The sequence below is a fragment of the Hyla sarda genome, chromosome 5 (assembly GCF_029499605.1).
Source record: "Hyla sarda isolate aHylSar1 chromosome 5, aHylSar1.hap1, whole genome shotgun sequence".
NCBI classification, from domain to species: Eukaryota; Metazoa; Chordata; class Amphibia; order Anura; family Hylidae; genus Hyla; species Hyla sarda.
The window spans coordinates 232,127,162-232,153,177 of NC_079193.1; the positions used below are offsets into that span (position 1 = coordinate 232,127,162).

General features: G+C 40.9%; 1 long non-coding RNA gene across 2 annotated transcripts; it reads right to left on the reverse strand.

Moving 5' to 3' along the window:
• Window positions 1-171: 171 nt before the first annotated feature.
• On the reverse strand, window positions 172-20,831 carry LOC130273863 (uncharacterized). Of its 2 annotated transcripts, XR_008844152.1 has the most exons (4): window positions 20,693-20,831; window positions 18,052-18,299; window positions 985-1,141; window positions 172-225 (listed from the first exon to the last, which is right to left on the reverse strand). It is a non-coding gene; the product is annotated as an uncharacterized LOC130273863 (long non-coding RNA). The 2 variants fall into 2 exon arrangements; XR_008844151.1 differs by lacking the exon at window positions 18,052-18,299 and having other exon boundaries at window positions 20,693-20,814.
• Between the last annotated feature and the right edge of the window lie 5,185 nt (window positions 20,832-26,016).

The window sequence follows — 26,016 nt, forward strand, 5'->3', positions numbered from 1 at the left end:
CGGACAGCCATCGGCTGTCCGGACATGCTGGGTGTTGTAGTTTTGCAACATCTAGAGGTCTGCAGGTTGTAGACCACTGTCCTATACTTTACATTGCACGGATCCCTCAACATACGATGGTTTCAACAAACGATGGTCCGTTTGGAACGGATTACCATCGTATGTTGAGGGACCACTGTACTACCATTGCTGTTAGGTGGTGCCTGTTAATCCCAGCTGCCTCACCTGCAAAGGCAAAATCCCTGTTTCCCCACAATCAGAACTACAAATATACGTATACAGAGGCCACTGCCATGAAGAAATACTGTTATCAAAAATGGGGTAAACCTGGGCTGCAACACTGTTTTGGTACAGTAAGTGGTACATGAAAAGTCATAAATCTGCATAGAAGATCGTAAAAGAGAGTGGACAGAAGTGCTGGAATGAAAAACATGGAGGCTGCAGAATTGCACTGAAACATAGTCATAGCTTATAAACGTGTCTCCCTACATACTGGTGGCAAATTACTTTAACTAATGTCAGTCTAAGTATTATTTCAAGCTTTGTTATTTTTTTTAACTATTACTTTACTGTTAAATGGTTTTTGTTGTAATGAAAGTTGATCTGACTCTAGTCAGACATAACAGCTCTCAGTATTGACTAATAATGCATTATATTCCTATATTGTATTGTGAACCATGTTAAAAGAACTTGAGGAAAAAGCTGGATATCATTTTTTACTGTTATCTACCTGTTACCTCCAGCTCTCCAGTTGTCATTGACAGTAAAACCCTGTATAATCAGAATTCTTTCTAGAAGAAAGAAGGTTTTACCGTCATCAACAGTTGGGGATTTTGTATTTGTAAGAGCATTGAGATTATGAAACTTTCTGCCACTAAATGGCCTTGGATGCCATTCTTGAAAGTAATAGTATTACAAGCAATGGTTAGTACCTATATTTCTAGCAATGTGTCTAGCACCTATATTTCTCTTACAAATACTCACTTGGTTTTTCATCCTGTGCTCTGGAGGGGGTGAGTCCATCCCTTCTCTTGCCCTCATTCTGCATGACTCATCTTCCTCCCTGAGTCTGCTTTGCTGTGCTTGGTCTTTTCATTCATTCACCGCAGGCTGCTTTATTTATAAGATGGACATGGCTGAACTGGAGAGGGTGCAGAGGAGGGCGACAAAGATAATTGGTGATATAGAAGGATTACAGGACCAAGACAGTTTAGTTTAGAGAAAAGACATCATAGGAGCGATTTGATCACAATGTACAAATATATGAATGGAAAATACATCTTTCGAGTGATCTTTTTATACCTAGACTGGTAAACATGACAAGGTGGCATCCCCCTCGTCTAGAGGAAAGAAGATTTCACCTTCATAACAGACAGAGATTCTTTACTGTAAGAGCAGTGAGACTATGGAACTGTCTGCTGCATGATGTGATGTCTGAGTCAATAAACAAGTTCAAGGGGCCTGGATGTTTTTCTAGAGAGTAATAACATTACAGGTTATGGATACTAGATTTATGGGGATAGAACGTGGATCTAGGGATTTATTTTGATTGTCATATTGGGATCGGGAAGGAATTTTTCCTCGTTTATGGGGCAATTGACATCAGCCTCATAGGTTAATTTTTCCTTCCTCTGGATTAACACAGTAGGGTTTTAGGTTGAACTCGACCTTACAAACTATGTTACTATGTGACAGTGTCTGTGTTATCAGTTTGAGCTTCGCTCAGGCCACAGTGCATTGGCCATGGCCATCAGCCGCCTAGCAGAGCTTGGGAAAAGCTGTGGGGGGGGGGGGGGGGTTAGGGGTTTAATGCTCTAATCTGTAAAACACTATAGATTCTTAAAATCTGAGACAATAAAAACAAAATGCTACATGATACTGGGTCGCACAGGAGAAGTTACCAGAACAATGCCTCTTTCACTGACATTTTTTGCAAATACATTCATTTAGCAAATATTAATTAATTCTAGAAGAGGTGGCTGGCTGATATATTTCATATATATATATATATATATATATATATATATATATATATATATATAGCCCTAAATGTTGGTAACCCTGAAATTGTTCAAGAAAATGAAGTATTTCACACAGAAAAGGATTGCAGTAACACATGTTTTGCTATACACATGTTTATTCCCTTCGTGTGTATTGGAACTAAACCAAAAAAGGGAGGAAAAAAAAAAAAAGCTAATTGGACATAATGTCACACCAAACTCCCAAAATGGGCTGGACAAAATTATTGGCATTCTTTCAAAATTGTTGACAAATAAGATTGTTTCAAGCATGTGATGCTCCTTTAAACTCACCTAAGTAACAGGTGTGGGCAATATAAAAATCTCACCTGAAAGCAGATAAAAAGGAGAGAAGTTCACTTAGTCTTTGCATTGTGTGTCTGTGTGTGCCACACTAAGCATGGACAACAGAAAGAGGAGAACAGAACTGTCTGAGGGCTTGAGATCCAAAATTGTGGAAAAATATCAGCAATCCCAAGGTGTACAGCAGGCTCAGGGAGCATCACTGTCAGCGTGAACTATCCGTCGACATTTAAATGAAATGAAACGCTATGGCAGGAGACCCAGGAGGACCCCACTGCTGACACAGACAATTTACCAAAATTAACTTGAGTAAGCCACACTCCTTCTGGGAAAATGTCTTGTGGACAGATGAGACCAAGATAGAGTTTTTTGGTAAAGAACATCATTCTACTGTTTACCGAAAATGAAATGAGGCCTACAAAGAAAGGAACACAGTACCTACAGTGAAATATGGGGGAGGTTCAATGATGATTTGGGGTTGTTTTGCTGCCTCTGGCACTAGGTGCCTTGAATGTGTACAAGGCATCATGAAATCTGAGGATTACCAACGGATTTTGGGTCACACTGTACAGCCCAGTGTCAGAAAGCTGGGTTTGCGTCCGAGATCTTGGGTCTTCCAGCAGGACAATGACCCCAAATATTCATCAAAAAGCACCCAGAAATGGATGGAAACACAGCGCTGGAGAGTTCTGAAGTGGCCAGCAATGAGTTCAGATCTAAATCCCATTCAACACCTGTAAAGAGATCTTAAAATTGCTGTTGGGAAAAGGCGCCCTTAAATAGATATTGGTACACCAGAAATAAATGTGTAGAGGGGAAGCACCCGATACTTAAAGGTTTAAAGGTAGGAGCCATTCCATCCAGGCTCTCCCCCACCCCAAAGTCCCTACCCTTGTCCTCCCCTCTCTTTTGCCCCCATCATCCCTGTAAGATCAGATTGCATATTTGATATTAATAAACTATATCTGCTCTTGGTTGTGGTTGTACTTTTCAGTAGGTGATCATCATCACCACTGTATATTGACTGCTGGGTCTAAACACCCACAGAAGTATTTTGGTCTCCTGCTTGTGTGGGATTCCATTGTATATATTTAAGTGATGGTTCTTTAGGTAACGGATCGATGTCCAAAAATATGTAAAACATAATAAAAATAAACATTTGTGGTATTGCCGCGTGCGTATATGTCCGAACTATAAAAAATATAACATTCATTAAACTGCACGGTCAATTGCGTATACATAAAAAAAATTCCAAAGTCCAAAATTGCGTATTTTTGAGAATTTTGTATACCCTAAAAATTTTTAGAAAAAGCGATCAAAAAGTCTTACCACGGCGAAATAAAATGAGCCCTCACATATCCCCGTATGCAGAAAAATAAAAAAAGCTATAGGGGTCAAAAGATGACAATTTTAAACATGCTAATTTTGGTGCATGTAGTTATCATTTTTTAACTCCTTAACGACGCAGGACGTATATTTACGTCCTCTGCCGGCTCCAGCGATATGCCGCGGGGTCACGCGGTGTCTCCGCGTCATATTGGGTCGGTCCCGGCGGCTATCAACGGCCGGGACCCGCGGCTAATACAGGACATCACCGATCGCGGTGATGCCCTGTATTAACCCTTCAGACGTGCCGATCAAAGCTAACCGCCACGTCTAAAGTGAAAGTGAAAGTATCCCGGCTGCTCAGTCAGGCTGTTCGGGACCGTCGCTGTTAAATCGCGGCATCTCGGACTGCTTACAGGACACCGGGAGGGCCCTTACCTGCCTCCTCGGTGTCCGATCGACTAATGACTGCTCCGTGCCTGAGATCCATGCAGGAGCAGTCAAGCGCCGATAACACTGATCACAGGCTTGTTAATACACGCCAGTGATCAGCATGAGAGATCAGTGTGTGCAGTGTTATAGGTCCCTATGGGACCTATAACACTGCAAAAAGAAAGTAAAAGAAAAGTGTTAATAAAGGTCATTTAACCCCTTCCCTAATAAAAGTTTGAATCACCCCCCTTTTCCCATAAAAAAAATAAAACAGTGTAAATAAATAAATAAACATATGTGGTATCGCCGTGTGCGTAAATGTCCGAACTATAAAAATATATTATTAATTAATCCACACGGTCAATGGCGTACGCGCAAAAAAATTCCAAAGTCCCAAAAATTTTTGGTCACTTTTTATACCATTAAAAAATGAATAAAAAGTGATCAAAAAGTCTGATCCAGAAGTACGACAAAATCAAACTTATATAAGTAGGGTATCATTTTAACCGTATGGACCTACAGAATAATGATAAGGTGTAATTTTTACCGAAATATGCACTGCGTAGAAACGGAAGCCCCCAAAATTTACAAAATGGCGTTTTTTTCGTCGATTTTGTCGCACAATGATTTTTTTTCCCGTTTCGCCGTGAATTTTTGGGTAAAATGACTATTGTCACTGCAAAGAAGAATTGGTGACGCAAAAAATAAGCCATAATATGGATTTTTAGGGGGAAAATTGAAAGGGTTATGATTTTTAAAAGGTAAGGAGGAAAAAACGAAAGTGCAAAAACTGAAAAACCCTGAGTCCTTAAGGGGTTAAAGTAGTATAGTAAAATAAAACCTACATAAATTGGGTATCCTTGTAACCAATAGGTCTGTTGGTGGAAAACTGAAAGCGTTATGATTTTTAGAAGGTGAGGAGGAAAAAAACTAAATTGCAAAAATGGAAAACGCTGAGTCCTTGAAAGGGTTAAAATTGCCCTATTCTGACCTCCATTACCTTCTTTTTTTTATTTTTTTATCTGTCTATGGGGCTGTCCGAGGGCTCATTTTTTGTTCCATGATGTGTAGTTTTTATTGGTACCACTTTTGCATATGTAACTTTTGAATCTGTGTTTACTTATTTTTTTCTTACATGTGATGTGACCTAAAATCTGAAATTTTGCACTTTAGTATTGTCTTGTCTTTACGCTTTTCACCATATGGATAAATAATCTAATAGTTCGGACAATTCTGCACTAATCTGCTGGTACAGGCTTATAGTGAGGGTGATGCTGATTACAACGGACTTTACCGTTTTATAATTCATGCCTCCGTTGCTCTGCTGTGCCTGAAAATGTGAACATGAAAATGAGGCGGATTGGTGCATTTGAGGCATTTCCTAGAAAAGGTTATTCTGGAAAATGCGGGCTGGACGTTACGGCATGCTCAGGGATAGGGGATGCCCATAGATGATCATTTGCATATTGGCATTTTTGGGCACAGTACAGCAATGGAGGCAATGACTAAGTCTATTGTAATGCTGTTAACAGATTCCCTTTAAGGTGGGGGCTATTCTACATTTTTGAAAAAAAATTTTTACACTCTTTAAGTACCTCTAGGGAACCTTTATAAGCAATCATTAGATTCCTTAGACTGAACAATGCTATGCTATTGCATAGCATTGCTCAGTGTGAGTGGCACTTTACCAGGCCCTTAGAGGGCACGGCTGGAATGGGAACCTATGTTTCCCCATTGTCATATTGCAAGGGTGACGATTGGGTAGGTGACAGGCACCGCTCGGGTCAAAAACTTCTTTAATACAGCATTTAAAAGATGTCTGTCATTCATTGTATAAAGCAGTGTAGAAAGTCAGCGCAGCTCCAACATTCACTTCATAGCCTTACTGTTGTAACGGTGAGCGCTCCGGTCCGGAGCTCCAACCGTGAGCACTCACCTCCCCGCTTCTCGCCTGTCTCTGCTATGGCCCCATCTCCTGCTGCAGCCTGCGGGGCTGGGATTTGCATCGCGGGACGCACCCGCATGCGAATCCCAGCCAGTCACTCACCATATGCTCCTTCTGCCTCCTCCTTTGCTTCTCTGCTCCAGCGCGCGTGTCCCCGTCCCCTAGTGCGCACGTGCCGAAGCTCGGAAATTTAAAGGGCCAGTACGCCCAATTATTAAGTAATCACCTATGCCTCAGTTATAAGCTCCCCACCTTCCACACTTCCCTGCTGGATCTTCAGTGCCCCTAGCCTGAGATTAAGCGTTCCTATTGTCTGCTTGCCTTGTCCGCGTATTTTAACCCTTCAGCTACATTTTTGACTACGCACCTTTGCCGCCTACCCTAACCTTCTGCTAAGTCTGACTACGCCTGTGCCTCATCCTTCTGTACCTCGTCTTGCCCACCTGTGTGGTCGAGTCATATCGGGGGTAGCGACCTGGGTGTTGCCTGCTGCAGTAAGCCCATCCTGCCTTGTGGCGGGCTCTGGTGAAGACCAGAAGCACCTTAGACTCCGCTCCCCAATACGGCCTGTTTCATCTGCCACACAGGTTCGAGGATCCCCATCCAACAGCGTTGCTACTACTACCATGAGCGTTACAGCAAGATCTGGCCATGGATCCCACTGGGATTCCGCTGCCCGATAATCCAGATCTCGCCCCAATCATGGCTCTTCAGTCGTAGCAGTTGGCCCTGCAGGCACAACAGTTAAACCAACAGTTGTCCACCATGATGCAGCAGTTGCTTTCTGCTCAACAATAACCGCAGCAGCCACAGCCTCCTCCTGCTCCAGTGTTGCCTCTCGCTCCTCCAGTCACCTCAGGATCTTAGCTCTGCTTGTCTCTTCCTGAGAAGTATGAGGGGGATCCCAAGTCTTGCCGTGGTTTTGTGACACAGTGCTCCATGCACATAGAACTTTTGGCGGAACAGTTCTCTACGGAATGAGCAAAGGTGGCCTTTGTCCTCAGTCTCTTAACTGGAAGTACCCTGGCCTGGGCAACATTGCTATAGGATCGTAGTGATCCACTCACTACTAATCTTCAGGCTTTTCTGTCAGAATTCCATGAAGTCTTTGAAGAACCTGCACGAGCTTCCTCTGCTGAGACGGCTTTGCAGAGTTTTTCTCAGGGTAAGTCCTCTGTGGGCGAGTATGCCATCCAATTCCGTACCCTGGCATCGGAGTTATCGCGGAACAATGAAGCTCTTTGCGCCACTTTCAAGAGAGGACTTTCTAGCCATATCATGGATATCCTTGCTGCCCGGGAATTGCCCACTACCCTGAATGAACTCATACAGTTGGCATCTCGGATTGATATTCTTTCTCTGAATGACGTGAGAAATTACGTCAGGAAAGGGAGTCTGCATGACCTCAGCGCTTTCCTCACCTGGCACCCATCTTCCTGCAACCACCGCAACTTTCTACATTGCCTCCCGCTGTGGAGGCCATGCAGGTGGAATCAGTCTCGCCTGACCCTGCAGGAAAGAACCTGCCGGCGAGCTGAGTATCTTTGCCTGTAATGCGCCAGTGCAGATAATTTCCTCAGAGATTGTCCTCTGCATTCACAGTCACACTCACACCTAGGATTTGTAGGAGAGGCCTCCCTATGTGTGAATACCTCCTCTCCACGCTTGAATTTGACCATCTAGCTATCTCTACCCTCCAAAGAGACTATTTCCGTTCTTGCCTTCTCTGACTCTGGTTCCACGGGAAACTTTATTGATGCTTCCTTAGTACATAGGTATCGTATGCCTGTATCCCGCCTTCTGAAGCCTTTGTACATCTCTTCGGTCAATGGAGAAAATCTGGACTGTGCTGACTTATTCCGCACAGAACCCTTATCTGCATAAGGAAAAATTGTCCTTCTATGTTCATCCACATTATACCTCCACTCTTCTATTGGCCTTCCTTGGTTACAATTACATGCCCCGCATCTTGATTGGAGAAGTACTTCATTGAGGAACCTACTGCTATAACAACTGTTTTCATACCATACCATCCAGGTTGGTGTCTCCTACTCCTCTGCCCGGTCTGCCATCTTTTCTTCAGGACTTTGCTGACGTCTTCAGCTAGAAACAAGCTGAAGTTTTACCACCACATCGTCCATACGATTGTCCTATCAACTTATTGCCCGGGACCACACCTCCTTGGGGCAGAATTTACCCTTTGTCTGTTCCTGAAACCCAGGCCATGTCTAAATCCATCCAAGAAAATCTATCAGATCTATCATGATTTATCAGAAAATCATCCTACCCTGCCAGAGCCGGATTCTTCTTTGTGGGAAAAAAAAGATGGATCTTTGCAACCTTGCATTGACTACCGTGGCTTGAATAAAATTACTGTCAAGAACCGCTGCCCACTTCCTTTGATCTCAGCATTATTTGATCGTCTGTGTGGAGCGAGGATCTTTTCCAAACTTGACCTTCATCGGGCCTATAATTTGATCCACATACGTGAAGGAGATGAATGGAATACAGCGTTCAATACTCCTGGTACTGAACCTTTCGGACTTTGTAATGCTCCAGCAGTCTTCCAGGAGTTCATCAATGACATATTTCGTGACCTCCAATACTCCTGGGTAATGGTCTATTTGGATGACATTCTCATCTACTCGCCCAATATCCAGACTCATCGCTCTCACCTCCGCCAAGTTTTACAGCGTCTCCAAAACAATCATCTCTATGCTAAACTTAAGAAGTGTACTTTCGAAAAAAAACAGGCTTCCATTTCTGGGGTATATCGTTATCAGTCAAGGTCTTCAAATGGATCCTAACAAGTTATAAGAAGTACTGGACTGGCCACGACCTTCTGGCTTGAAAGTTATTAAACGCTTTCTCGGCTTTGCCAATTATTATTATCAGCAATTTATTCCTCACTACTCCACCTTTGTAGCCCCCATCGTTTCTCTCACCAAGAAGACTGCTAATCCGAAGGTCTGGACTCCAGAGGCTGAAGAAGCTTTCAAACAATGAAAGTCCGCCTTCGCCTCTGCTCTTGTTTTATCTAGACCTGATCCAAGCAAGCCATTTATTTTGGAAGTGGATGCTTCTTCAGTTGGAGCAAGTGCAGTTTTAACGCAAAAGTCCTCTAAAGGAAGAATTGTAACCTGTGTTTTTTTCTCTAAGACCTTCTCTCCAGCATAGAAAAACTATACCATTGGAGATTGCGAACTCTTGGCAATAAAGCTGGCTTTGAAAGAATAGCCTCATCTCTTAGAGGGCTCTTTACATCCGCTTACTATTTACTCTGACCACAAGAACTTGCTCTGTCTTCAGACTGACCATCGTCTCAACCCCCGGCAGGCTCTTTGGTCTCTGTTCTTCTCCAGATTTGACTTTTTTATTCACTTCCGTCCAGCAGAGAAGACTCTTCGAGCTGATGCTCTATCTAGAGCCTCAGATGTTCAAGACCAGGAATCTCACCCTCGCCTGCGAGTCTACAGCACCTGTCTCCTGGAAAGACTTACGTATCTCCCTGTTTAAGACTAAGAGTCTTGAAATGGGGTCATTCCTTTCTCATGGCTGGTCATACCGGAATACGTAAGTCCCTGCAGCTTATCTCCCGACAGTATTGGTGGCCTACTTTAAAACAGGATGTCGTTGATTTTGTCCGTTCCTGTTTGGTCTGTGCCTGGGACAAGCAAACATGCAGGTCTATGTATTCTACATCCCTTGCCAGTTCCAGAGCTGCCCTGGAACGATATTGCAATGGACTTTGTTACTGACCTTCCCCCTTCTGGCGGCAATACGGTCATTTGGGTTGTAGTGGACCGATTCTCTAAAATGGCTCTGCCAGGATTACCGTCTGCACCGCAGCTTGCTAAGCTTTTCCTTTGCCATATCTTTCGCTTTCATGGATTGCCTTCTCATATTGTATCCGATCGTGAAGTCCAGTTCGTCTCTAAGTTCTTTAGGGCCCTTTGCTCACGTCTCCAAGTTAAACTGGACTTTTCCTCAGCTTATCACTCCCAATCCAATGGACAAGTTTGAAAGGGTGAACCAGGTCTTGGGAGTCTATCTTCGCCATTTTGTTCATCAAGATGACTGGGCCAATTTACTACCCTGGGCAGAGTTTTCTTACAATCATAGGGATTCTGAATCTACTGGGACTTCACCTGTCTTTGTGGTCTATGGACTCCATCCTCGTCCTCCTCTTCCCTTATCTTCTTCCTCCGGAGTTCCCATGGCTAATGAACAAGTGTAGAATTTCGCCTCTATCTGGCAGAAGACTCATCACTCCCTTTTATATGCCACATCCCATATAAAGTCTCAAGCGGACAAGAAAAGGCATTCTCCTCCCGAATTCTCTCCAGGAGACAGAGTATGGTTGTCATCCAAATATATCCGCTTTAAAGTACCAGTTAAAAACTGGGCCCTCACTATTTGGGTCCTTACAAGATCAAAAAATGTTTAAATTCCGTGGCTTATTCTCTCCATCTGCCATCTTCCCTCCAGATCCTTCCCTCTTTTCATGTCTCCCTCTTGAAACATGTTATCCATAACCGCTTCTCTAAAATTTTGCCTACTCCCATCTCAGGTACCTTTGAAGTTTTTATCGTCAAGGAAATTCTGGACTCCAAGTTTATCAGAGCAAAATGTTTTTTTCCTTGTGGATTGGGAAAGATTTGGGCCGGAGGAGAGGTCTTGGGAGCCACAGGACAACATTTTAGACCGTAACCTCATTCAGAAGTTCTTGTCCTCCAAAAAGAGGGGGAGACCAAAAGGGTGGGGTACTGTTACGGTGAGTGCTCTGGTCCGGCCCTCCGACCATGAGCACTCACCTCCTCACTTCTTGCCTTCCTCCGCTATGGCACCATCTCCGGCTTCAGCCGGGGGGGGGGGGGGGGGGCTGGGATTCGCATCGCGGGACGCTCCCGCATGCGAATCCCAGCCCGTCACTCACCATATGCTATTTCTGCCTCCTCCTCTGCTTCTCTGCTTCGGCACGCTAGTCCCCGTCCCTTAGGGCGCGCACATGCCGGAGCTTGGAAATTTAATGGGCCAGTATGCCCAATAATTAAATAATAATAAATAATAATAAATAATCACCTGTGCCTCAGTTATAAGTTCCTCCACCTCCCACACTTCCCTGCCGAATCTTCCGTTCCCCTAGCCAGAGATTAAGCGTACCTATTGTCTGTTTGCCTTGCCCGTGTATTTTGACCCTTCAACCCTACGTTTATGACTATGCACCTTTGCCGCCTGCCCTGACCTTCTGCTAAGTCTGACTATGCCTGTGCCTCATCCTTCTGTACCTCGTCTTGCCCAGGTGTCGCCTGCCGCAGCAAGCCCATCTTGCCTTGCGGCGGGCTCTGGTGAAGACCAGCGGCACCTTAGACTCCGCTCCCCGATAAAGCCTGTGTCATCTGCCATACAGGTTGGAGGATCCACAGCAGCATTGCTACTACTACTGTGAGCGTTACAAATGTACAATGTGTTGTACATGTACAGCGCTGTGCGTGAAAGCACAGATGGCTGGGTCATCTAGGGGTTGTAATGACTACTCTGTGTTACTGTCCACAATAAATCTCTCATATGCACACTTTGTATATAAAAACAGCCAACATTCAAATTCTATAGAAAAAAAACAGCAAGTTCCAGAATCATATTTAGTACAAATTCCATGTGAGACGTTACACACCTAGTTGAGTTGTATAAGAAGTCACAACAACTTATCAAGCATGTAGAAGTATGTTATGGTGCATTTTCTGGGTATCGGTCAACCAATGGCAAATTGTGTCAGGAAAAGATGAATAGACTGAGATGCTCAGCACAGTCCAATCACAATCCCAAACTAGCTGCTCCCCTAATTAATTTAGAAGATGCTAGTTTATTTAGGTGGTGCCAAATGCATAATGCGTTTTGAGGTATAGTCCTCTTCCTCAGATTTCAATAGAACAGAACTGTGTGGCTCGGTTATCCCTTCTGTCGCCCGGCAACATGATCACTGGGTTCCTATGGGTTTTTCATGGCTGTTAGGGTCCTTCTGAAGGCCCAAAGATGTGCCATGAAAGTGCCTGCATACAGCTATGCCAGTGAAACAGATGTATGTAGTGCCTTTCAGCATAAGGCATAACACACTGCACTACAACTGTAGTGAAGTGCATTATGCAAGTAATCAGCAAATTGCATGTGAAAGTGGGATTAGTTCAAAAGAAAAAAAAAGATTAATAAAAAAACAAAAACAAATTATATATATATATATATATATATATATATATATATATATATACCCCATCCTGCCAAAAAAAAATGCATACATTCCCCTTGTATATAGCATAAAGAAATTAAAAACCTATACATGTTTGGTATTGCCATGTCCATAAGGACCCGAACTATAAAAATAGATCATTATTTGCCTTGCATAGTGAATGCTGTAAAAAAACAAATAGTGGGAAAATGGCAGTATTTCCTTAATCTATAAAAACTACAAGTCTCTTCAAAAAACAAGCTCCTACCTAGCTCCATCAACAAGAAACTAAAAAAAGTTATGGATCTTGGAACATGGCGACACTGACAGTAATTTAAAAAAAAACAAAACCCATTTGGGCATTAACCTCTTCAGGATGCAGGGCGTATGGATAAGCCCTGCATTCCGAGTCCTTAAGGACGCAGGGCGTATCCATACGCCCGTGGGAATTCCGGTCCCCACCGCTAGCCAGTTGGGGACCGGAGCCGGATGCCTGCTGAAATCGTTCAGCAGGCATCCCGGCATATCGCCCAGGGGGGTCATTATGCCCCCCCCCCCATGTCGGCGATGGCCGCAGATCGCTGGACAATTCAGTCCAGCGATCTGCGAATTGTCCAGCGATCTGCGGCGATTCCGGGTCAATCGGGTCTCCACTGACGGCCCCGAACAGCCAGAGCCAACAGGGGTGAGGTGGCACTGGCGCCACCTCACAATCAGGGCCCCTGCTGCGGGTGTCACTCCCGCAACCCGCTCCGCCCCTCTTCCAGAGGACGTGAGCGGGTGCGGGAAGAAGACCCCGGGTGCTGGGGACCCCAATCCCCGGCGTCCCTGTTGGGATCGGGGCCCCAGGAGCGACGGCCGCGGCGAGGGACTGACCTGCAGCGGAGCAGCAGCAGGAGGTGAGTGACAGCCTCCTGCTGTTGCTTAGCAACAGCTCCCAGCATGCAAAAAGGGCATGCTGGGAGCTGTAGTTATGCAACAGCAGGAGGCAGACAACCACAACTCCCAGCATTCCCTTATGGGCATGCTGGGACTTATAGTTTTGCAACAGCTGGAGGCACATTTTTTCTATGGAAAAGTGTACCTTCAGCTGTTGTATAACTACAACTCCCAGCTTGCACAAACAGCTGCTGGTGCATCTGCTGGTTGCACAACTACAACTCCCAGCATGCCCATTGGCTGTCGGTGACTGCTGAGAGTTGTAGTTTTGCAACAGCTGAAGGCACACTGGTTGTAAAACTCAGAGTTTTTTTTACCTAACTCAGCGACCGGTGTGCCTCCAGCTGTTGCAAACTACAACTCCCAGCATGCACCGTATATGCTGGGAGTTGTGGTTTTGCAACAGCTGGAGGCACACTGGTTGTGAAACACTGAGTAAGGTCACAAACTCAGTGATACATAACCAGTGTGCCCACAGCTGTTGCAAAACTAAAACTCTCAGCATGTACAGTCTGTCAGCGCATGCTGGGAGTTGTAGTCTTGCAACAGCTGGATGTTTCCCCCCCCCCAATGTGAACGTACAGGGTACACTCACATGGGCGGAGGTTTACAGTAAGTATCCGGCTGCAAATTTTCTGCCGCAGCTCAAACTGCCAGCGAGAAACTACTGTGAACCCCCGCCCATGCGACTGTACCCTAAAAACACTACACTACACTAACACAAAATAAAATAAAAAGTAAAAAACACTACATATACACATACCCCTACACAGCCCCCCTCCCCTCCCCAATAAAATAAAAAACGTCTGGTACGCCACTGTTTCCAAAATGGAGCCTCCAGCTGTTGCAAAACAACTACTCCCAGTATTGACTGTCCAGGCATGCTGGGAGTTTTACAACAGCTGGAGGCACCCTGTTTGGGAATCACTGGCGTAAAATACCCCTATGTCCACCCCTATGTAATCCCTAATTTAGGCCTCAAATGGGCATGGCGCTCTCACTTTGGAGCCCTGTCGTATTTCAAGGCAACAGTTTAGGGTCACATATGGGGTATCGCCGTACTCGGGAGAAATTGTGTTACAAATTTTGTGGGGTATTTTCTGCTTTTACCCTTTTTAAAAATGTACAATTTTTGGCAAAACAAGCATTTTAGGTAAAAAAATATTTTTTTTCACATATGCAAAAGTCGTGAAACACCTGTGGGGTATAAAGGTTCACTTAACCCCTTGTTACGTTCACAGAGGGGTCTAGTTTCCAAAATGGTATGCTATGTACACCATAGGGGCTTCCTAAATGCGACATGCCCCCCGAGCAAAATTTGGTCTCAAAAAGCCAAATATGACTCCTTCTCTTCTGAGCATTGTAGTTCGCCCGTAGTGCACTTCAGGCCAACTTATGGGGTACCTCCATACTCAGAAGAGATGGGGTTACAAATTTTGGGGGGTATTTTCTGCTATTAACCCTTGCAAAAATGTGAAATTTGGGGGGAAACACATTTTTGTGAAATTTTTTTATTTATTTTTTTACGTATGCAAAAGTCATGAAACACCTGTGGGGTATTAAGGCTCACTTTATTCCTTGTTACGTTCCTCAAGGGGTCTAGTTTCCAAAATGGTATGCCATGTGTTTTTATTTTGCTGTTCTGGAACCATAAGGGCTTCCTAAATGCAACATGCCCCCCAAAAACCATTTCAGAAAAACATACTCTCCAAAATCCCCTTGTCGCTCCTTCGCTTCTGAGCCCTCTACTGCGCCCGCCGAACACTTTACTTAGACATATGAGGTATTTCCTTACTCAAGAGAAATTGGGCTACAAATATAAGTATAAATTTTCTCCTTTTACCCCTTGTAAAAATTCAAAAATTGGGTCTACAAGAACATGCGAGTGTAAAAAATGAAGATTGTGAATTTTCTCCTTCACTTTGCTGCTATTCCTGTGAAACACCTAAAGGGTTAAAACGCTGACTGAATGTCATTTTGAATACTTTGGGGGGTGTAGTTTTTATAATGGGGTAATTTGTGGGGTATTTCTAATATGAAGACCTTTCAAATCCACTTCAAACCTGAACTGGTCCCTGAAAAAAAGCGAGTTTCAAAATTTTGTGAAAAATTGGAAAATTGCTACTGAACTTTGAAGCCCTCTGGTGTCTTCCAAAAGTAAAAACACGTCAATTTTATGATGCAAACATAAAGAAGACATATTATGTGAATAATATAAAAAAATTTTTTGGGAATATCCATTTTCCTTACAAGCAGAGAGCTTCAAAGTTAGAAAAATGCAAAATTTTCAAATTTTTCATCAAATTTTGGGATTTTTCACCAAGAAAGGATGCAAGTTACCACAAATTTTACCACTATGTTAAAGTAGAATATGTCATGAAAAAACAATCTCGGAATCAGAATGATAACTAAAAGCATTCCAGAGTTATTAATGTTTAAAGTGACAGTGGTCAGAATTGCAAAAAACGTCCGAGTCCTTAAGGTGAAAAAGGGCTAAGTCCTTAAAGGGTTAAGGCTGAAATAGTCTTGGTCTCTAAGACTACTTTCACACTGCTGCTGTGCCCTGACCGAAAACGGGCGTAAGGCTCTTTTTCTTTCCTTTAATGTTCGTTATTGGGACGGGGCGCAACAGGTCCCGATGGACCCCATTGACTATAATGGGGTCCGTCGGGCGCCGTTGTTTTTGTAGCTGGAGTAGCGGGAGAAAAAGACATTGCAAGCACTAATTTTTCTTCTGCTACTGTCCCCTCCTTTTCTGATGTCCGCTGCCTGCCGGGTCACAACGGCAGTGTGTAGGGGCCTTAGGGGTTAATATAACGCATTATTTGATTAAAAAAGGGAACATTTTTATATCTATTTTATAGCATTTTTTTTTGTTTTGCTAGGTGGTATACCTATAGCATCACCAGTCTGGTAAATCAATATAGAAACATGCAAGTTAGACTCTCTGCTGAAAACCAAACAATAATTACACTTATGTATTTGTTTGTCAAAAATAAAATGTACAATTCTTTGGACATGCAAGATGAAATTTGCATGTTTCACCAGGATAGACAGATAGATAGATAGATAGATATGAGATAGATAGATAGATATGAGATAGATAGATATGAGATAGATAGATATGAGATAGATAGATATGAGATAGATAGATAGATAGATAGATAGATATGAGATAGATAGATATGAGATAGATAGATAGATAGATAGATATGAGATAGATAGATAGATAGATATGAGATAGATAGATAGATAGATAGATATGAGATAGATAGATATGAGATAGATAGGCAGATATATATGAGATAGATAGATATGAGATAGATAGGTAGATAGAAATGAGATAGATAGATAAATAGATAGATAGATAATTAATTGAAAATGGAGGTGAGAGATTGCCGAAACGTTGTCTGTTGCATCATGGAATAAAACCACAAGTTCTTTTTTCACAACTATTTGGAGTGCTGCCTATATCTACTGTATAGATAGAGAGATAGATAGATATGAGATAGATATGAGATAAATAGATAGAGAGATAGATAGGTATGAGATAGGTAGATAGATAGATAGATAGATAGATAGATAGATATGAAATAGCTAGATAGATATGAGATAGATAGATAAATAGATAGATAGATAGGATAGATAAATATGAGATAGATAGACATATATGAGATAAATATATATGAGATAGATATGAGATAGATAGATAGATAGATAGATATCAGATAGATAGATAGGATAGATAGATATGAGATAGATAGACATATATGAGATAAATAGATATGAGATAGATAGATAGAAATATATGAGATAGATAGATATGAGATAGATAGATAGATAGATAGATAGATAGATATGAGATAGATAGATAGACATATGAGATAGATAGATAGATATTAGATAGATAGATTTGAGATAGATAGATAGACATATATGAGATAGATAGATAGATAGTTAGATAGATCGATAGATAGATAGGAGATATAGACATATATGAGATAGATACATAGATAAATAGATAGATAGATATGAGATAGATAGATAAATAGATAGATAGATATGATATAGATAGATAGAGAGATATGAAATAGATGATAGATATGAGATAGATAGAAATGAGATAGATAGATATGAGATAGATAGATAGATATCAGATAGATAGATAGGATAGATATCAGATAGATAGACATATATGAGATAAATAGATATGAGATAGATAGATATATAGATATCAGATAGATAGATAGATAGGATAGATATATATGAGATAGATAGATATGAGATAGATAGATAGATATGAGATAGATAGATAGATAGATAGGATAGATAGATATGAGATAGATAGACATATATGAGATAAATAGATATGAGATAGATAGATATATAGATATCAGATAGATAGATAGATAGGATAGATATATATATATGAGAGAGATAGACATATATGAGATAAATAGATATGAGATAGATAGATATCAGATAGATAGGATAGATAGATATGAGATAGATAGACATATATACGATAAATAGATATGAGATAGATAGACATATATGAGATAGATAGATAGATATTAGATAGATAGATTTGAGATAGATAGACATACATGAGATAGATAGATCGTTAGATAGATCGATAGATAGGAGATATGGACATATATGAGATAGATAGATAAATAGATAGATAGATAAATAGATAGATAGTTATGAGACAGATATCTTTTAACCCATTGCTGAATACTACCCCCCCCCCCCCCCCCCCCACCCATATATGATGGCTGCTTCTCCTTTATGGTGCGTATGTACACAATATATCTAGTTTATATACAGTATCCACATACATTAGTTCTGTAGTTCCCCTTTACCTTTCCTTCCAGAACTGACCAGGGTGCTGTTTCATGAAGTGATTATGGACAATGAGGAAGAAGTACACAGAAAGAAGGGTTTTGTTTTAAATGTCTCTATGGTTTGGGGCTTTGTTTTCCTCTCATACATTTCCATCTATCATCTTTTCTGGAAGATCCAGAGTTTACAAAGTTGTGCAGTAGCTTTTGCTCAGTACTTCAGCCTGTTTTAAACTTGCACACCAAGCTGTGAGCTCACTTTCTTTGTTCTGCTGGGAAGAGCACAAGAGAAAGGGAGGGAAAGGACATCAAGTAACAATGAACTCCTTCAGCGATTTGGATGGGGAGGGGGGTACAGTCCCATCTATTCTTCATACCTGCTGTACAGTTAATGTATCAGCCCAACAAGATGGCAAAGTCATCTCGGAAACTATTTGCCTGGACTCAATAACTTCTAGGATTCTTCATAGCTTACAAAATAGTCCAGTGTTTCCCAACCAGGGTGCCTCCAGCTGTTGCAAAACTACAACTCCCAGCATGCCCGGACAGCCGAAGGCTGTCCGGGCATGCTAGGAGTTGTAGTTTTGCAACAGCTGGAGGCACCCTGGTTGGGAAACACTGTAATAGTCCTTAAAGAGTCTAAAGCTCACAAAGAATCTAAGGGAACCTTTGTCCCAGGTAAGTGCCACACCTATCCTATAATGTACTATGGATACTCAGTATATGACATACACAGTTATGCAGATTTAGTAGTGCTGAGTTTGTTTTCTAGCTCAGTTTTATATTTTTAGGTAAATTTCTATCACCTTTATAACTTACGGTACCACATACACACACAATCTACATCTACTTTAGATAATATCACATTTAGCTCAGCTGCATCTGTATCACAATATTCTGTCATGATAAGAATATAAAAGTTTGACATTTAGTAAATAGTTGTTTCTTACATAATTGTCTGTTTTTATTTGTTATACAGCAGTGGTTCCCAACCAGGGTGCCTCCAGGTGTTGCTAAAACTACAACTCCCAGCATGCCTGGCACAGCCGTTGGCTGTCCAGGCATACTGGGAGTTGTAGTTTAGCAACAGCTGGAGGCACCCTTGTTGGGAAACACTGTTAGGCTAGGCTCACACCACGTTTTTGCAATACAGTTTTGATTAAAAAAAAAATGGATTCCTCATAAACCTGACTAAACTGTATCAAAACGTGTATACAAATTTTAATCCATATACGGTTTGAAAAATTATGTCCGTTTGCATCAGTTTTTTAAGAAACAAAAAACATATGCTTTTTTTTTTACTTTTCATTCCATTATGAATAAAGTTTCACTTGTTCGATTGAAATTCCAATAAAACAAAAACTGTGCAAAGTCAAAAACCGTATGGTGAAAACCGTATGGAACCGTATGCACATACGGTTCTGTACGGTTCCCATTGACTCCCATGTTATTAAAAAAAAAAAAACATATACGTTTCAATACGATTTTTCACCCGGACCAAAAACCGTGGTAGGCTACGGTTTTGGGTACGGGAAAAAAACTGACAAAACCGTACAGGATGCAAAACGGACACAACCGGATGCATCTTTTGGCATACGGTTTTTGATGGTGAGTCAATGCATACGGTTTTCAATGCGGTTTTCAAATTGAAAACGTATACGGGAACTGTATTGCAAAAATGTGGTGTGAACCCAGCCTTATACAGTGTTAAAGGAGAACTCCGGAATAGGAAAATTGTCTGCCATATACCCAGCAGTAAAAAAACGAACAGGTACATACCTTCCTTCGCTCGCTTGATGCCTCCGGTAACTGGGTCTGGCCTCCGTCGCGATCCTCTTCCTGGTTGCCGGTGGTCGGGGCCGAAAACGTCACACTGCCGCTTGGCCGAGTCGGGACTTCGCTCCGGCCGGTGATTGGCTGAGCGCAGTATGACTCGCCGACCACTGGCAACCAGGAAGAGGATCATGGCGGAGGCCGAAGCCGGTTACCAGAGGCACCGGGGAGCGAGAGAAGGTATATACCTGTTTATTTTTTTTACTGCCGCGTGTATGGCGGGAAATTTTCCTATTCCAGAGTTCTCCTTTAATGCACAAACAGTTTGGGGAAGATTTATCAAAACCTGTCCAGAGGAAAAGTCTCTGAGTTGCCCATAGCAACCAATCAGATTGCTTCTTTCATTTTTGAAAAGGCCTGTGAAAAATGAAAGAAGCGATCTGATTGGTTGCTATGGGCAACTCAGCAACTTCTCCTCTGGACAGGTTCTGATAAATCTCCTCCTTTCTGTATGAATAAATAGTACAATGAAACAATGAATAGAAATGATGCTGCCCCAGAAGTATAATCCACATAACAAAAGTTAATAAAAACTTTTCATGCACCAGAGGCTCCTACTAAAGGACTTATTCCAGCCGTCCCCCACAATGACTACACGACTACATAGGTTTCTGGATGAAACAAAACCCCAAACTGGACCAGACAGCTGTAGTCAGGGCTGTGCCTTTAAAGGCTGCGTGTTTATTTTGAACTCCCTCCTCCTCCCTCTCTGCTGCTGGAACGTGCAGTTAGTAAGCAGAGAAGGGATGAGGAGCTGGGTGACGATCAACTCTGGGAAAAACACAACAACAACTTTGTAACAAGTGCTGAGAAGATGGCTGAAGGCTACCTGACTGACATGGCGCAGGAGAAGTCCCATCCACAGGCGAGCCCAGCAAACAAACTCCCAGTTGCTGTGGATACCCATCCTTGCCCAGCACTTTTTTTGGTTAGTGGGAGGTGCCACCAAACTCATTCTGGTCCCAAATTGTTTTGTGAAACAAGTGAAACTTCTGGAGCATTGAAGGAGTCCTGGTTTCCAGTGGGTGCTCTCCCAGCTGCTGCAGTCTATGCAACAGGTAGGTCGGTGTGACGCCTAGCTCATCTCTTTGTTGTTGAACCTAAGTCCAAGGACAATGAGATGTGGGAAGGGAGTGTCCTGGACGGGACAGGACAGTGGAGACACAGTGCAGGGTTCACACCTAATATCTTCAGCATCATCAGCTTCTCCAGCCTTTCCTGACACTTCTAACCAGGGCTTTAGGAGAGAAACTTGATTTTGAGGACTTTTACCTCCTGAGGAGAGCAGCCCAAACAAAAGAGGAACATGTAAGGACACCCAGCCAGCAGTCGTGCTCCTGTACATCCACTTACTGCTCTCCATGGATCTGCTATGAAGTTTACCTATGGCATTGAAGATGAGGGAAACTAATGCAGGACAAAAGTTTAGTAAGTGAGAGAAAGAGCAGTAGATGTAGTAGTAGTAGTAGTAGTAGTAGTAGTAATAGTAGTAGTACTAGTAGTAATAGTTGTAGTAGTAGTAGTGTGCTCCTGACTAGACAAGGGAGGAGGGCGAGGGTGGGAGCGACAAACCTGCTGCAGAGCTCCAGTTCTTTGTTTGCTCCGAGAACTTGAACAAAAGGAAAAGTCTGAAGAACTCTTTATCTGCATCTCTATCTCACAGCAGTCTTCTCCTTCAAGCCTCGCTTCTTCAGGAACTCCTCCGACATGAGGGACCTCAATGTCATTGTTACCTGCAACTCCACAAAGGGGTCTTACAAGTTCCTCGTTTTAGAGGTGAGTTGCTGTAGGTGGGTGGCTGCAGGGATCAGGTGTAGTTTTCAGTTTCCTCACTAACACTTTATGTTCCATTACCTAAGCACATTGGATGCATTTACATGAAGTAAACTTTTATTACTACTTTATGATGTTTTCAGTACTAGGATATATCTAATATTTTGCATATAGGATATAACCTTTGTATTAATTTGTTGCCTATATATGACAACTGTCTAATAAATAGCAAGTGGAGTTCTGATTCATGACAAACTCATTTCTTTTTTTTATTTCTTCAGCCTTTAATTCCAGCTATTATATGGATTGAATTGTCTTATTATGCAGTGAAGATTAACATTGGTTTACTACAAAGCTTTATGGAATATTTAGGTTTAATATTTAGAATATTTGTTACCAGCAATGAAAAAATACAAAGTAGCAAAAAGTTTTCAAACTTTGCCTAAAGTTTACTCATGGGGAATAAAGTTGTGATGCAGTGCTGAAAAGTCTTTTTCTTCATTGTTATCCATTTTTTCCTAATGTATTTAGCGTTCAGTCACGCTGTTTCTTTTTATCCTCTTCGTTTTTCTGTATTGTTAATATTTGCTTGAGTTTTGAACTTAGTGATCAGGAGAAAAACATGGCACTTAGCATTCATGACCCATCGTACTAACAATGCGACGTATCATCATCAGTTTTCCATTTTGTCTAAACCCCCAAATAAGTCCTTTTATAAATCCAATTTTTACGTTTTTTTTTCTCATTAACAGATGAGTAACTACTTGCCATTGTTCTAATAACTGGTCGCTAAGTGTGGACAGAACATTTATTATCACCCTATTCCCATTGTTCAAAAATATGTAAGGGAAATCGTTTCATCGTGATTTTTTTCGATACTTTAATGTTTATTAATATTCCTGTGACCACATGAACGCAGTTCATGGAGATGTTAGACAAGAGAATGGTTTGTATTTAGAAAGCCATGAATAGAGAGAAGGGCATATTGACCCAATATGATAGACTTTAATATAGTAAATAAATAAATAAACCATATCTCCTATAATACATATAAAATGCTATCTACCAGCTGTGATTCCTATACGTTTTCATTCTTATCAGTTATTTCATTTATTTGGGTTTATTATGACACTAATATGCATTTAAATGATGAAATATTTCTAATATGTTAATTATTTATTATTGGGTTTACAAGTGTCTGGTTGTATTTTTTATTCCTTCATTCATTTCTTGTGCCATCCATTGGTATAGTAACAGTCATACTGGTGGAAACCCTTGCTAGTTTTTTCATATCAATAAGCCATTGTTTTATTCCAACAGCGCTCTCTACAGCCACAGTGTCTTGTTATACTGTATTGGGCCATTTCCTATAACAAACATTTATATTTCTTTCATTAAAGTCTTCATAAAGTTGTACATGTTATGTTTTGGTTATTTGATGTTTTATGACAATTTTTTATTCAGTGAAATCAATGTCCTATTTTTAAAGGAATTAATTAATAATTAATATCTTGACTAATAGGTAAATACAGACACAAGCTTCATGTATACAGTGAGTCCGTATTTGCAAATAAAAAATAAAACCTTCCGTTCCCTGTTGACTGTATCCATTTTTTTTTTGTTAACTGAACAAAAATATCACAGTACGTTTTTATAACTTTCATTTATTTTTATCATACAGAGCCTCTCATGGATTTAATAAAGATGCAAGAGACAATGGTTGACTTTGGTTTCCAAATACGTTACCTTTAAGCACTAACTTTCCAAGAAAGCCTAGGATTTTTGGAATCGTATATGGATTAAACGTGTTCTACACAGCTGGATTATATAACTTTTTGGTTTTGGGGTCTGCCAAACTCTTTTGCTTGGATTAAAGAATAAGCTTCATCGTTGTGACTTGGCAACATTACCAAGGTACACTTTTACCTTTTCTTTTTCTTGTAAAAAAGCTTTTTATTGCTTATATACCAGTATTTTGTACATATCTCTTTGTAGGAGTTGAATATTTAAATTATTATATCTGTTTTTGTGCTTTTATTGGATATAGATTTTATGGGTGCGAGAATTTGATACCAATTCTGATCTATATAAAGAATACATACTTTCTTTGTGGAAAACCTGTAATTCTGTTAGGATCGGTCTTTGCAGTCTATGGCTATAATGCAATAAATTAGAAGACACGTGATTCCGCTTCATTTAGGCGGGAAGCAATTAAAGGAATATACGCTGACTAACATATCCCTTTCATGGTTCCCTAGAATATTGTATGTTTGCATGAAAGAGAAAGGATGGAGAGGCACGTGCCAGTGGTTACACAGTTAAGCATGACCTAGCCAAATTATTACATTGAAAGGCATTTTAGTGAATTATGCCTCTAAATATAATGTGCAGATGAGAATTGCATAGGCATAAAGTCATCCTGGTAATATGTGGTGTAGATTCTTTTATTATGTTCTTGGTTAATATTATTGGTTTTTTATCAGGGTTTTGTGCATTCTAAGATGGCTTCCTACAGGGCTGTGTGCTTACTCATTCAAAGTTGACAGGGCTTTGTTTTCTGACTCTGTGCTCGACATTGTAATGAATTTTGCATGAGTCAGAAATGTCCAGATGGGTTTTGGTTACAATCTACAACCTTTTTATCAAATGCCTATCTCAACCTAACCGTGTTTCCACTGAATGTATATTTACAATATTGGGTGTGGATTACATGCCATTTTGTTCCTTTTTTATGGCATATGCAGAGAATTGTTTTCTATTGTTTCGTCTGAATATGTAAGACATTTCACATCATGGCTGGTATGTCAGTGGATTTTTCATTTAATATGTAATTAAATAATTAATACTTCTTTAGTATCACATTTGTCTATACTAAAGCATATATTAGGAAAATTAAACATGTATAATGTCCCCAGAACGATATGTGGCTAAGAACCCTACTCAGTGTTATCCTCACTGTTGGTGCACATATGTCTATTGAATAGGGCATTGTGTTCTAAATGTTTTTATATGTATTGCTTGCCAACATTGCCACACATTGACCCACACAACACCAGCTACACCACTCCCCATACTTCCACTTGTCCCCATATAATTTTTTTTCCCATTTTTGGCTTCATAATTTTATTGTGGATTTAAATACACATTTGTATTGTATGGGTGGGGTTTTACAAATGTGGTTGCCATCTGGTTTGGTACAGCTACACACTGTTCTCTGTCATTTCCTTTTAATTATTTTGTATCGTGTAGATATTCAGAGATAGGGACAATACTTTCGACATCCATAGCTCATTTCATCCTTTGAAAACTATGGTTTAAATCTCCCAGGCGAAAACTATTTACAGACAAATGTTAGGTGTGGTGGATTGAGTATATATTGCTTTCTTGGTAATGCATTCTCTTTGAGTTATTACATTAAATACAGGAGGTATAAAACATGTCTAAACCTAGCCATACAAGCTACAATATTTAAGAAAGAATGTCTTGACACACTTCTTGGATGGTGGTGTTACATGTATGGTGAAGGAATATATCTTTAAAACCGTATGTCATGGATAAGTAAGTCTGATCACATAGGAGGTTCTGGTAACAATGTTATAAAATGATACAACATACATAAGAACAGTTTTACAGTAATGTTAATGAAAGAACTAGACTACATACCGATACTATAAAAAAGCAAGTCATTGAATGAACAGGGAATATGTTTAAGACTTGGTAGAGAAAAAAAGAATGATATGAATAGCCAAAAGGACTCGGTGTTTGCCTATTCAGGAGCGGCCATGTTAGAGTCTAAGAGAACTGACTCAACGATGTTTAATAACGCTGAGTAACTGGAAAATCTCATGACCACATAATAGCTGGCAGACTTCTCAATGAAGATTATGTAATGTTGCTTAACTATGCATATTTTATACCAAAAGAACTGAACAGAGAAAAGGAGTAGATGTTCTTTTCACAACATTTTCTAGCTGAGCAAAGCATATTTTCCTGATGTCTCAATATCACGGTTTAGAGAGAAGATGCCTTTTACAATGAATATACTGCACTGAGAGTAGGGAAGGACTTTAGCATATTATCGAGTTTGCACAACATTACTTGATATGCAAAGTGTTTTTCGATGTCCCAATGTTCTTATGTAGAGCAGCCAATGCTTCTCATTACAGAAATAACCATTAAGCCGAGCTCTATAAAGATCTTGTTGGCTGGGACCAAAGTACTTTGCTGGTGAGCATTTCTATCAAACTGCATATTTCTATAGTCCTTACATTATGTTGGTTACTTCGAGCATGATATATTCCACACCTTCCGCCTAAATTCCTTCTAGGAATGTTCTGAAATACATTTCATTCAGAGGGATCTCTCTTGCAAGAACACAAC